The sequence below is a fragment of the Grampus griseus genome (genome assembly GCF_964374135.1).
Source record: "Grampus griseus genome assembly, chromosome: X".
Taxonomy (NCBI): domain Eukaryota; kingdom Metazoa; phylum Chordata; class Mammalia; order Artiodactyla; family Delphinidae; genus Grampus; species Grampus griseus.
Genome location: NC_138999.1, coordinates 96168884 through 96181071, shown reverse-complemented (window position 1 = coordinate 96181071; position 12188 = coordinate 96168884). Strand labels below are relative to the sequence as shown.

The 12188-nt window shown below is 38.7% G+C and overlaps 1 pseudogene across 1 annotated transcript; it reads left to right on the top strand.

Annotated features, from left to right (window-relative positions):
* The first annotated feature begins 6308 nt into the window (after positions 1 to 6308).
* Positions 6309 to 6698, top strand: LOC309817599 (cAMP-regulated phosphoprotein 19-like; annotated as a pseudogene). The gene has a single exon. The product of its transcript is annotated as a cAMP-regulated phosphoprotein 19-like (transcript).
* The last annotated feature ends 5490 nt before the right edge of the window (positions 6699 to 12188 follow it).

Sequence of the window (12188 nt, the reverse complement as noted above, 5' to 3'; positions counted from 1 at the left end):
GCTGTGTGTGGGCTTCCTCTAGTTGCGGTGAGCGGGGCCTACTCTTCGTTGCAGGGCGGGGACTTCTCATTTCAGTGGCTTCTCTTGTTGCGGAGTACAGGCTCTAGGCATGTGGGCTTCAGTAGTTGTGGCTCGTGGGCTCTAGAGCGCAAGCTCAGTAGTTGTGGTGCATGGGCTTAGTTGCTCCACGGCATGTGGGGTCTTCCTGGAGCAGGGATTGAACCCGTGTCCCCTGCATTGGCAGGTGGATTCTTAACCACTGAACCACCAGGGAAGTCCCCATAATATCATTTTAAAATAATAAATAACCCTGAGGCAAATAGCATCTACATTTTACAGAGGAAGAAACGGGCTCAGAGAGAATACATAACTTGTTCAAAGTCACACACAGCTGGTAAATAGAGGCTGATTTTGAATCCAGATCTGTCTCCAAAGCCTAATGTACTTTCTGCTCTACCATGTCGTCTTGCAGGAGATTTAGGAATACAGACTATTCTTTATGTCTGTACTATTTATTTAAGAAAATATTATATTCAGAATTGAAACTTGGAGAAGTAACAATTCCTTGAATTCACAGTTTTATTGACTATTTTTAGGTTAGATTATATATGTCAGATGGCAGAACCTATATAGGAAGCACATGATATTATAGTCCTGTTCCACCAGACACTGTAAATACCCAGAGGAAACAGAACAGCAAAGAACTAAAGTATTGGGGGGCCGCCTTGTGGATTCTCTGCCCTAGGAGGAATTTAGGAACTGGCCATTTAGAGAAAGTGTTTCCTGGATGTGAGCTTCTAGGTATAAGGATCAGTTCCATTTTAGTTCCTACAGCTTCTGCCACTTGGCGAAGACATGCAGGCTCAGACTTGCTCATCTCTAGGAGCCGTCTGACTATCAGGCAGGGGGAAATACAAAGAACGCTGGACTCGCAGCTCAGTCACTCAGCGAAAGTCAGCCTTCCTACCAGTCCCTTTCTGACCTAATATTCTAGTCTAAATAATGAGCTCTTACCTAGATAAGTTTCTACTTTATAATCCAGTTCCAGTAACCAAATCCTCCTCATGAGAAGTCCTCACGTTAGTTCTGTTTTCCATGACACTGGGTTGTGGACAAAGAATGTCTCCTAACGTTTCAGTAAACCAAGGATGTTGCAGCCATAAAACCATCAGCCACTGCAGCCCCCAACCAGTGCACCTGAGGGGAATTCAGGATGGAGAAAAACAGGATACTGGCCCTAGATAGTGAAAGTGCATATCAAAGGAGTAAATTCAATGAGCCCAGACTCTTGCATCTTCCCATACACAGAAAGACACTAAAATTATTAATTTGAGATGTCTATTTTTGTGATTAGCAGTAATCTTTTAACGTTCAAACTACGTTTGTTTGTTTAGCAAAAACTCCTATATTTCCTGGCTCCTCCCTTACCTCTTTGGAACAGTCCCTCAGAGGCTTACCCCAGGCTTAAGTCCTCAGTAAGTCCACCAAATGAAACATAATTCTCTACTTTTAGAGTGTACATTTTTCTCTCAGTCAAGAGGGTTTCTTGTTAAAAGACAAATACATATGTATTTATTTTGTTTGCTATTTCCAAATCTCTCTCCAAAAGGATTGTACTACTTTTGGAGATGAAGAAAGAAAATTTCAACAGGCATACTCCTCTTTTCACATTTAGTTAAATTGCTTCAAGGATTTATTATATCTACGTGACTGACCACCCCCTTTATGGAGTTCTATAAATGTTCAAACCTGGGAATTCAAATCTTGGAATCAGATAGACTTAGTTTGAACCCCAACTCTTCTGTTAAACTACCTTGGCCAAAACACTTAACCTCACTGAACCTCAGATCCTCATCCCCAAAATGGAGATAATAATATATACCTCAGAAGTTGCTGGGAGGGTGAGATGCTGGATATTAAGGCCAAGGAAAGTGCCTGAAGCAAATTGTTCACAAAGTGGTAGCTCATTTTTTGAAATTCAGGCAAAATTCACATAAGGTTAACCACTTTAAAGTGTACAATTCAATGATATTTAGTACATCCACAGTGTTGTACAGACATCACCTCTATCTAGTTCCAAAACATTTTCCTCATGGCCAAAGGAGACCCAGAGTGGTAGTTCCTTTATAGCTCAAAAACTGCTTTGCACCCTGTGGGGGCATCACAGTGAAGACATTAAGTTCACAATCTAAGGCTGATTAAGTACAACACTCCATTCACTGTTCTCTGATCTCTGGTGTGATGCTATCTGTAAAAGTTCAGCAAAATACAGGTATAATTCCTAGCCTACTTGCTTTAAGGGTCACTTTCAGGATTTTTCATTTCACAAAGTCAGCCTGCAGGGTTTTTGTATAACTCAGTTGCCCTTTCCATCCACCATCATACGATGAAGTTTCATTTAAGCACATTTCTCAGCTAGGTTCTATGCCAACTTCTTGTAAAACAGTTTATCATTGACCCAGACTAGGTATTTGCTAATTCGCTCAGAATTAATTGTGCACTTTAATAATTTTCATTGAATCGGTTCCCATATCTGTAGCTTTTATAACCACAAGTACTAGCTGCATACTTATTAAAAATTTCCCATCAGCTGTATATGAGATATGACTATAAATTTTCTTTTTAATTTTCCTTCTATGACTCATAAACTGGCTTAGGAGCAATTTCAAAAAGGAGTAAAAGGTTTGCAAGTGACAGTGGTGTCCATGGAATAAATGTTGTTTTTCTCTTAGGAAAATACCCAGATGTATATACATTCTGATTTGTTAAAATGGTCTTGTTATATTACAGTCACAGTTAATATTCTCCATTTCAACATTGCTGTTAGAATCCTCATTCTCTATGAGAAATTTCAGCACCTTTTAAAATTTCTAGAGTATAATTATGTAAGCTTTTTTACATTCAGCTTTTTTTTAAAAAAAACAGTTTTTAATGATACAGTCATGTGTTGCAATGGGTAAAATATTCTTTACAGATAGATAGTGAGAAGAGCAGTTAGTACCCTTCATAATGTGTCAATTGCTTGTTTTGGCATAGTGCTAGAATTAGAGAACACAAAGCTAGACGTCTGTCAGGAAACCCGGGTTCTAGTCCTCAGCCTGCAACTAAATAGCTATGTAATTTGGGGCATGTCACAACTTCATACAGAGACCACAGTTTTCTAATGTGTCACATCATTATGTTTCTTCTGTGTACCTCATTAAGATGCTGCAAAGACAAACCCAATATTTTCCAAGTTTAACTGATTACCTTCACCACCTCTTCTCCCAACTCTTCTTCCCAAATCTTGTCTTTTATGCTCCTAATTGTCTCACAAATTTTTCTTCTTTATTCCATTCTCATTGTCCTAGGTCAAATCCTATTCATCTCAGTCTTCTGGACATTGCAATAGACTGGTCAGCCTGCCCTCATTCTTGCCCCCCTACAAACCATCCTCTACAAGAGTTGCATACTGAAAACACAATCTGTGCCATTCCCTGGCTTAAAACATGAAATGGCTTCCCATTGTAAAGTGATAATGTTTACTTTTTAAGTATGGTATTGAAATGCCCAAGGTCGCGAGGCCCCTCCACAAGACCACCAGAGTCGAGAGTCAAAGCCAAACGGCAAGGGTCATTTATTGCAGGTTCGAACCTGGACCTCCGCGCACTCGTTGCCGGTGAGGCTAAGAGGTCCTGGCGGAGTTTAGTACAGCTCTTTTATAGACCGGTACAAACATAATCGCCGATTGGTTGACTTTTAAACAGAGACACTAGTCGCCGATTGGTTGACTTTTAAACAGAGACACTAGTCGCCGATTGGTTGACTTTTAAACAGAGAAACTAGTCGCCAATTGGTTGACTTTTAAACAGAGAAACTAGTCGCCGTCTGATTGGTTGGACGGTTGCGGGGGGGGGGGTCAGCAGGCGTAATTACAGAAGCGAGAGCGGCTGGTTAAGTTTCGGTTTCCTGAGGTTTTGTTTCTTAATTAGAAATACTTAAGGCGGGGCCATGGTCGCAAAAAGAAATAGTGCAAACAGGAGGACTGATACAACCCTAGCAGTGCTGCGGCCTCCACCAGCCCAACGGCAGGGCGTCGGGAGGCTGTGCGCCCAACTTCAGGCGGCGCTCCCAAATGTGGCAAGCCCAGCGCCGCGCCCTGGAATGGTCCTTTTTCGGCCCTTCCCCTCCGGAAAGAACAGAAAAGAAATTCCAGGAAAAGCACAAATTGAATGCAGGGCGTCAACTCAGTCCTATTCTCACCAAACTAGAACATAGCCCCCTCAGTATATAAGGTTCATCAGATACAGCTTCATTCTACCTTACCAACAGTGAACCCATAACACACCATAGGAGATTACTTGTATCATTCAAATCTTCAGTAATTCTACCATAGCAAATGTTTAAGATGCACCATGCCAAATCCCTGGATCTACCTGACTTCAGCTCAGCATGGTGGAAGTTCAATGTATGATTGCCAATTTCCTGAACCAAGAACAAATCACAGCATTTCTCTGCTCTTGCTTTCTTGGAAGCCACAGAAGGCTTCTCAACTGTACAGATGCAACCTAAAAGTATGGGAAGTTTAATGTCCCAAGGATGAAGGACACTTCTCAACTGAAGGAGGACAAAAGTCAATAGATAAATGCCCCATCTTCCCTGTTTTGTGGTGGAACAATTCTGAGGTCTGTTCTATACAGTTAGAGAGTTCCTAGAAGGATTGAACTCCAATTACCCACAGCAGCTGCACCCTATTTCTTTGGGAGGTGATTCTTGGGGTCACTTCCCAGATACACCACCCATACCCAGTCCTTGTTTCAAAATCTGCCTTCTGGGTAACCCCAGTTAAGATATCTCCTTGTTTTTGCCTATGTGATCTTTTGACCATTAAGAACTATGCTAGGGCTTCCCTGGTGGCATAGTGGTTGAGAGTCCGCCTGCCGATGCAGGGGACCACGGGTTCGTGCCCCGCTCCGGGAAGATCCCACATGCTGCGGAGCGGCTAGGCCCGTGAGCCGTGGCCTCTGAGCCTGCGTGTCCGGAGCCTGTGCTCCGCTACGGGAAAAAGTATGCTAAAGTCTTCTAACATGATAGTGATTTTGTAACTTTCTCCTTTTATTTCTATTACATTTTGCTTATATATTTCAAAGCTCTGTTGTTAGATGCCTAAAGGTTCATGACTATTTCATCTTGTTGGGGATAAAACCACCATAATATATCTCTCTTTGTCCCATTAATTTATTCACCTTGAATTCTCTTTTATATGATATTAATATTGATACATTTGCTTTATTTTCTTAGCATTTGCCTAGCATATCTTCTTCTATTTTCAATTTTTAATTTTTATTTCAGCAGGTCTCTTATAAACAAAACATAAGTGTATAGATGAATTAAATTTTCCAATCTGATGGTAAAAATGAAAAATATGCCAACACATTCTATTAGCAAGGCTGTAGAGAAAGTCACTCTCATATATTACTGGTGGGAATGCAAAGTAGTACAGTCCTTTTGGAGGGAGATTTGTAACTGTCTAACAAAATTAAGACATATGCATTTGTCTTTTAGTAAAGTAATCCTATCCCTAGGAATATACCCTGAAAATAGACCTACAATAAGATAAAAATATATATGCACAAGGTTATTCATTACAACATTGTAATTTCAGAATACTGGAAACAAACTAAATGCTCATGCAGGAGACTGCTTGAATAAAATATGGTACATCACACAGTGGAATACTATGCAGATAGAAAAAAGAATGAGAGGGCTTCCCTGGTGGCACAGTGGTTGAGAGTCCGCCTGCCGATGCAGGGGACGCGGGTTCGTGCCCCGGTCCAGGAGGATCCCACATGCCACGGAGCGGCTGGGCCCGTGAGCTATGGCCTCTGAGCCTGCACGTCCGGAGCCTGTGCTCTGCAACGGGAGAGGCCACAACAGTGAGAGGCCCGCATACCGCAAAAAAAAAAAAAAAAAAAAAAAAGAATGAGAAAGAACTTTATGAACTGACATGGGGTGATTTCCAAGATATATTGTTAAGTGAAGAAAGCAAAGTGCAAAATAATATGCTACCTTTCATGTGTAAAGAAACATGAAAAGATGTATACATTCTTTTTTTTAATATTCTTTAAAAACAATGTATATATACATATAACTGAATCACTTTGCTGTACAGCAGTAATTAACACAACATTGTAAATCAACTATACTTCAATAAAAAAATGACTATCATTTTTTGATGCGTTCAAGCAAAGGAAGGTATTTGGGTCTAAAATATTAGATTCTCAGGATGTCGCAGAGCTGGAGAAGCAGAGTAAGAGGGAGCAAGAAGTATGTCCCCAGAAGTCCCCGAGGCAGCCTCCACAGAGAAGCAGAAGGAAATGGAAGATAAAGTAACTAGTCCAGAGAAAGCTGAAGAAGCAAGATTAAAAACAAGGTATCCTCATCTGGGACAAAAGCCCAGAGGTTCAGATTTTTTAAGGAAATGATTGCAGAAAGGGCAAAAAGATTTTGATTCTGGGGATTACAGCATGACTAAAGCAAAAATGAAGAACAAGCAACTTCCTACTACAGCCCCAAATAAGACAGAGGTCACTGGTGACCACATTCCCACTCCACAGGACCTTCCTCAGCGGAAACCATCTCTTGTTGCTAGCAAGCCGACTGACTGGTTAAAAGAGCTGAAATGCATGAATCTTCTAATTCCCATTATTTCCTCTTAATATGTTACTTCTCCACTTTTTATTTCCTTTCACTCAGTCATTTGAGAGTGATGGCTTTGCAGGTAGCTGTAGTGTGTGCTGCTGTTGTAAGGTAATATACATGTGTAGAGTTTTTGATTAGCTTAGCAGTGCACTAATGAAAAGAACATGTTGGAGCAATGTAAAGTAATCTACTTGAAAAGAATTGTATGTATTACCCAACTCCTAGTGTAGGGCTGGTTCCAACAAGTAATAAGCAAGTTTTAATATTTTGGCTTTCTTTAATTAATCTTAATTATAGCTTTGTATGTTACTCTTATCTAAAATAAACTCTATTGTATTGAATTCTTCTGTATTTTCCTTTTGGATTTTGTGAAGCAGAAGTTTAAGACCACAAGTTAGAAGAAAGGTGACATATTTCAAACAAAGAGATGGGGCTCCAAAAGATTTGCATCCTGTGCTTGAACTTGATTGGCCTTAAATATGTTTCAGCTTTAACAATAGAATTTTGCTTGGGCAATATTTGCCCATTCTGGTACAACTTATGTGACTCTAGTGCATAACAGCCACTATTGAAGCTAGTATTCTTATTCAGGTCTATAGTGTTAGAATACCTTTTGTTGTTGAATATGTGAATGAAGTGTGCATGTGCATTGACTGTTGAATTCACTTTTGTGCCATTTTTGTAAATACAATAGTTTTGCACAACCTCTCAAAAATATTAGATTCTCCAGATTCTCTTAATCCATTTGCAAAGAATTCTTATCTATGAATCAGGGGTCTTAAGAAACTTGGATTCTGAGTCCTGTGGACCTTCTTCATTTTTGATGAATTTGTTTTTGTGAATGAGGTTGATTTCATACACAAACTTGCTTGCACCTAGAGCTATGGTACTGTCACTGGACTTGATTATAAATGAGTTTTAAAAGTTTGGATATTTCATTTCATTTTGGGATACATATCTCCGTGGAGAAGTGGTTTTGATGATAAAACTTATGTTGAGTGAAAAGGCTTTTTGGCCAAGTTCCTAGACTGACACCATATTTTTTGTTTGTTTGTGGTCTAGGTCAGTCCTGAAACGAAAATCATCAGTATGTAACAACTGTGTATGTATATGGACATGTATACATATACATAGGTGTGTGTATGTGCTCATTACACATATATGGATATACATGCATATATATGAAAAAAGAAACATGAAAAGATAAGCTAGAAACTAATTAGATTGGTTATGTACAAGAGTGGCTGGGAACAAAGTGGAAAGGAGGGGATATGGAAAAAGAGTAGAAGAAATATGGAAGAGTGATCATACTTTTCTAAATATACATTTTTGCATAGTTCTGACTTTTATAACCATGTTAATATTCACATGCTGAAAAATAAATAAAATCAACAAAGATGGGGCATGGCAAGAAAAATGTAATACAAACAGAAACAAATGAACCTAATTTTATTTCAAATGAATAACATAACATAGTGAATAACAAAGTGTGTGTGTATGTAGAGAGGAAGTCCAAGACTTAAGTAACTGAAATACAGTATTTTGACTATATACCTTATGAAGACCCCAGGAAAGAAACTTGGACTCCTGATGATGTATGATTTAGAGCCAGCAACTTCTGAGCTTTATTTCCTGCCTTTGTAACCTCCTGCAGCCTTCTGGTAAAGCTTACCCCCAACCCCGCCCCCGCCATTTCACAAGATCATGCAACCTCTTGCTGCCTCTTTAAAATCTTGCATTGGACAAGAGCCTCTTTTAACTCCTGTGCCAGTGGGACTTTTCTCCTTATAAAAAGCCTGCACACTGCTATTCATTCTCTCTCAGTTCTGGACTTTCTCCCAGAGAGCCATGCACCCTGCCCCTTGCCTTGAGATTTCCTCACCTGTTTGAATAATGCAGTTGTGTTTTTTTAATAGAAAAAGATGACTGTTATGAGTTTCAACATTTGAACCAACATCTGAGCTCCCCCATGACACACTGAAGTTGCTATAACATAAATTAAGAATAAAGATGGAATTGGAAACCAATATTGTACTTTTGTTGATAGGTTTGATTTTCATAGTTGTATGGGTTAGCAATTCTGCAGCTAATATATGTATTCTGAGATTGAGTAAATAAGTTAATATACTGTCCATAATGTTGGAGAAGGGAACAAGAGGGAAGCCTAGGACAAACCTCATGGAGTTAGATTTGAATTAGAGTTATCAGTGTTAATTCATGGTTTTTGAAAGATAGATTGATAGATACAGAAATATGGATGTGTGTATGTGTGTATGTATACATGCATGTATATCCTAGTTTTGTCCACTGAGAGGTAATAGAAGCAAACGATATTCTAGTACCAATGAGCACACCCAGTGCCCAGATCTTGATTTCTAAATATGATTCTACAACAAAGGAATAAGGCTTGCTTAAAGAAATTACTGATTCCAGTTCTAGGGAAGGTAAAATATAAGATAATTCTGTAACATCTTGTGGTATTTGAAAGTAAAGAAGTTCTCAAAGAAATCACAGGGAAGATATCAATAAGTTACAGACAGGATGCTTTTACATAACCACAGTAAAATTATCAGTCAACGATATATATTTTTTTGAATTTTATTTATTTTTTTATACAGCAGGTTCTTATTAGTTATCTATTTTATACATATTAGCGTATATACGTCAATCCCAATCTCTCAATTCATCTCACCACAACCCCTGACTTTCCCCGCTTTGTGTCCATATGTTTGTTCTCTACATCTGTGTCTCTATTTCTGCCTTGCAAACCGGTTCATCTGTACCATTTTTCTAGATTCCATAAGTATGTGTTCATATACAATATTTGTTTTTCTCTTTCTGACTTACTTCACCCTGTATGACAGTCTCTAGGTCCATCCACGTCTCTACAAATGACCCAATTTCGTTCCTTTTTATGGCTGAGTAATATTCCATAATCAGTGATATATTATTATCTCAATGCAGACCTTATTTATTTATTTTAAAATTTTATTTATTTATATTTGGCTGCGTTGGGTCTTCATTGCCACATGCAGGCTTCCTCTAGTTGCGGCGAGCAGTGGCCACACTGTTGAGGTGCACAGGCCTCTCACTGTGGTGGCCCATCTTCTTGTGGAGCACAGGCTCTAGGCACGTGGGCTCAGTAGTTGCAGCATGCAGGCTCAGTAGTTGTGGCTCGCAGGCTCTAGAGCGCAGGCTCAACAGTTGTGGTGCATGGGCTCAGTTGCTCTGTGGCATGTGGGATCTTCCCAGACCAGCACGTGGGATCTTCCCAAACCCGTGTCCCCTGCATTGGCAGGCAGACTCCCAAACACTGCGCCACCAGGGAAGCCCCTGCAGACCTTATTTAAATTTCACTATTTGTCCCAATAAGATGGTACTCTGTAAAACTGTATAAGAGCATACTGTCTGCAACTTACTCTTTTTTTTTTTAACATCTTCATTGGAGTATAATTTCTTTACAGTGGTGTGTTAATTTCTGCTTTATAACAAATTGAATCAGTTATACATAAACATGTCCCCATGTCTCTTCCCTCTTGCATCTCCCTCCCTCCCACCCTCCCTATCCCACCCTTCTACGTGGTCACAAAGCACCAAGCCGATCTCCCTGTGCTATGTGGCTGCTTCCCACTAGCCATCTATTTTACGTTTGGTAGTGTATATATGTCCATGCAACTCTCTCACTTTGTCCCAGCTTACCCTTCCCCCTCCCCATATCCTCAAGTCCATTCTCTAATAGGTCTCCATCTTTATTACCATCTTGCCCCTAGGTTCTTCATGACCATTTTTTTTCTAGGTTCCACATATACTGGCACATGTATACAATGGAATATTACTCAGCAATAAAAAGGAATGAAACTGGGTTATTTGTAGTGAGGTGGATGGACCTAGAGACTGTCATACAGAGTGAAGTAAGTCAGAAAGAGAAAAACAAATACTGTATGCAACTTACTCTTAAACATTTCAGAGAAAAGTTAGAGACAGAAAATAAAAGTGGTTTAAACATTAACATTTGGGGAATCTGGGTGAATGCTATACCAGAATTATTTAACTAGTTACGGAACTTTTTGTAATATTCAAATTATTTCATAATTTAAAGTTAAAAAAATTTTTCATTCACAGGGTCTTCCCCTAATAGAGTAATTTAACCTATTAATATTTATTGTAATTACTGGTACATTTTTCCATAGTACTACTATCATTTTTATGTTTTTTGTCATTTTTCTTCTTTCATTTCTCTTTTCTTCCTTTTAGCTGGGTTGATGATTTGATTTGTTCTTTTATTTTTCTTCTTGTACTTTCAAAGGTGAATATGCTCTTTCTATGGATCTGGTTAGTTCTCAACATACACATTTATATCCTTTTTTATAAATCAAAGTCTAAATTTCATTAGAATCTATATATTCCCTTGTTTTAGACAATAACCTTTGCAACTTTACAATTTCTTTCCCGTTGTATCTCAAGTTGATATCTCCCAAGATTTTAGTTCTAAGTAATTATAAAAAAATACTTTGACCTTATGTATCTACAGTTATTTAGCCTTAACTACTAACTTTACTGGTTTTGTTGCTTTTTTCTTCTTTATGGAAGCTTTTGGGATTTTTTAAAATCCTTTTTTAAATTCATTGTGGCAAAATGTTACCACAATGCGTTTTATATATGTCTTCTTTGTTTACCTTGCTTAGCACTTATCTTTCCATCTGAAGAATAATACCTTTTATCATTCGGGGGTAATTATCTTCTATTATTGATTTATTAACTTCCTCTTCTCTATACTTTCTGGTCTTTTGGAATTCCCGTTACATGGATGTTGAATTTCTGGACCTAATCTCCATATCTATAATTGCTTTATCAAAATTTCTATTTCTTTTTCATTTTGCATTGTTTTGTGAGAATCTTTTAGTTTGATGTTATAAGCCACATTTTTTTCTCTTCTGCTGTTCCATAATGCTATTACAGAGATCCATTGCATTCTTTGTTTTGATTCTCTTTTATTTATGTAGTTTCCAGGACTTATCATTTTTTTTAACATCTTTACTGGAGTATAATTGCTTTACAATGCTGTGTTAGTTTCTGCTTTATAACAAAGTGAATCAGCTATACATATACATATATATCCTCATATCCCCTTCCTCTTGCATCTCCCTCCCACCCTCCCTATCCCACCCCTCTAGGTGGTCACAAAGCGTCGAACTGATCTCCCTGTGCTATGTGGCTGCTTCCCACTAGCTATCTATTTTACATTTGATAGTGTATATATGTGCATGCCACTCTCTCACTTTGTCCCAGCTTACCCTTCCCCCCTTCCCGTGTCCTCAAGTCCATTCTCTATGTCTGCGTCTTTATTCCTGTCCTGCCCCTAGGTTCTTCAGAACCTTTTTTTTTTTTTAGTTTCCATATATATGTGTTAGCATACAGTATTTGTTTTTCTCTTTCTGACTTACTTTACTCTGTATGACAGACTCTAGATCCATCCACCTCACTACAAATAACTCAATTTCCTTTCT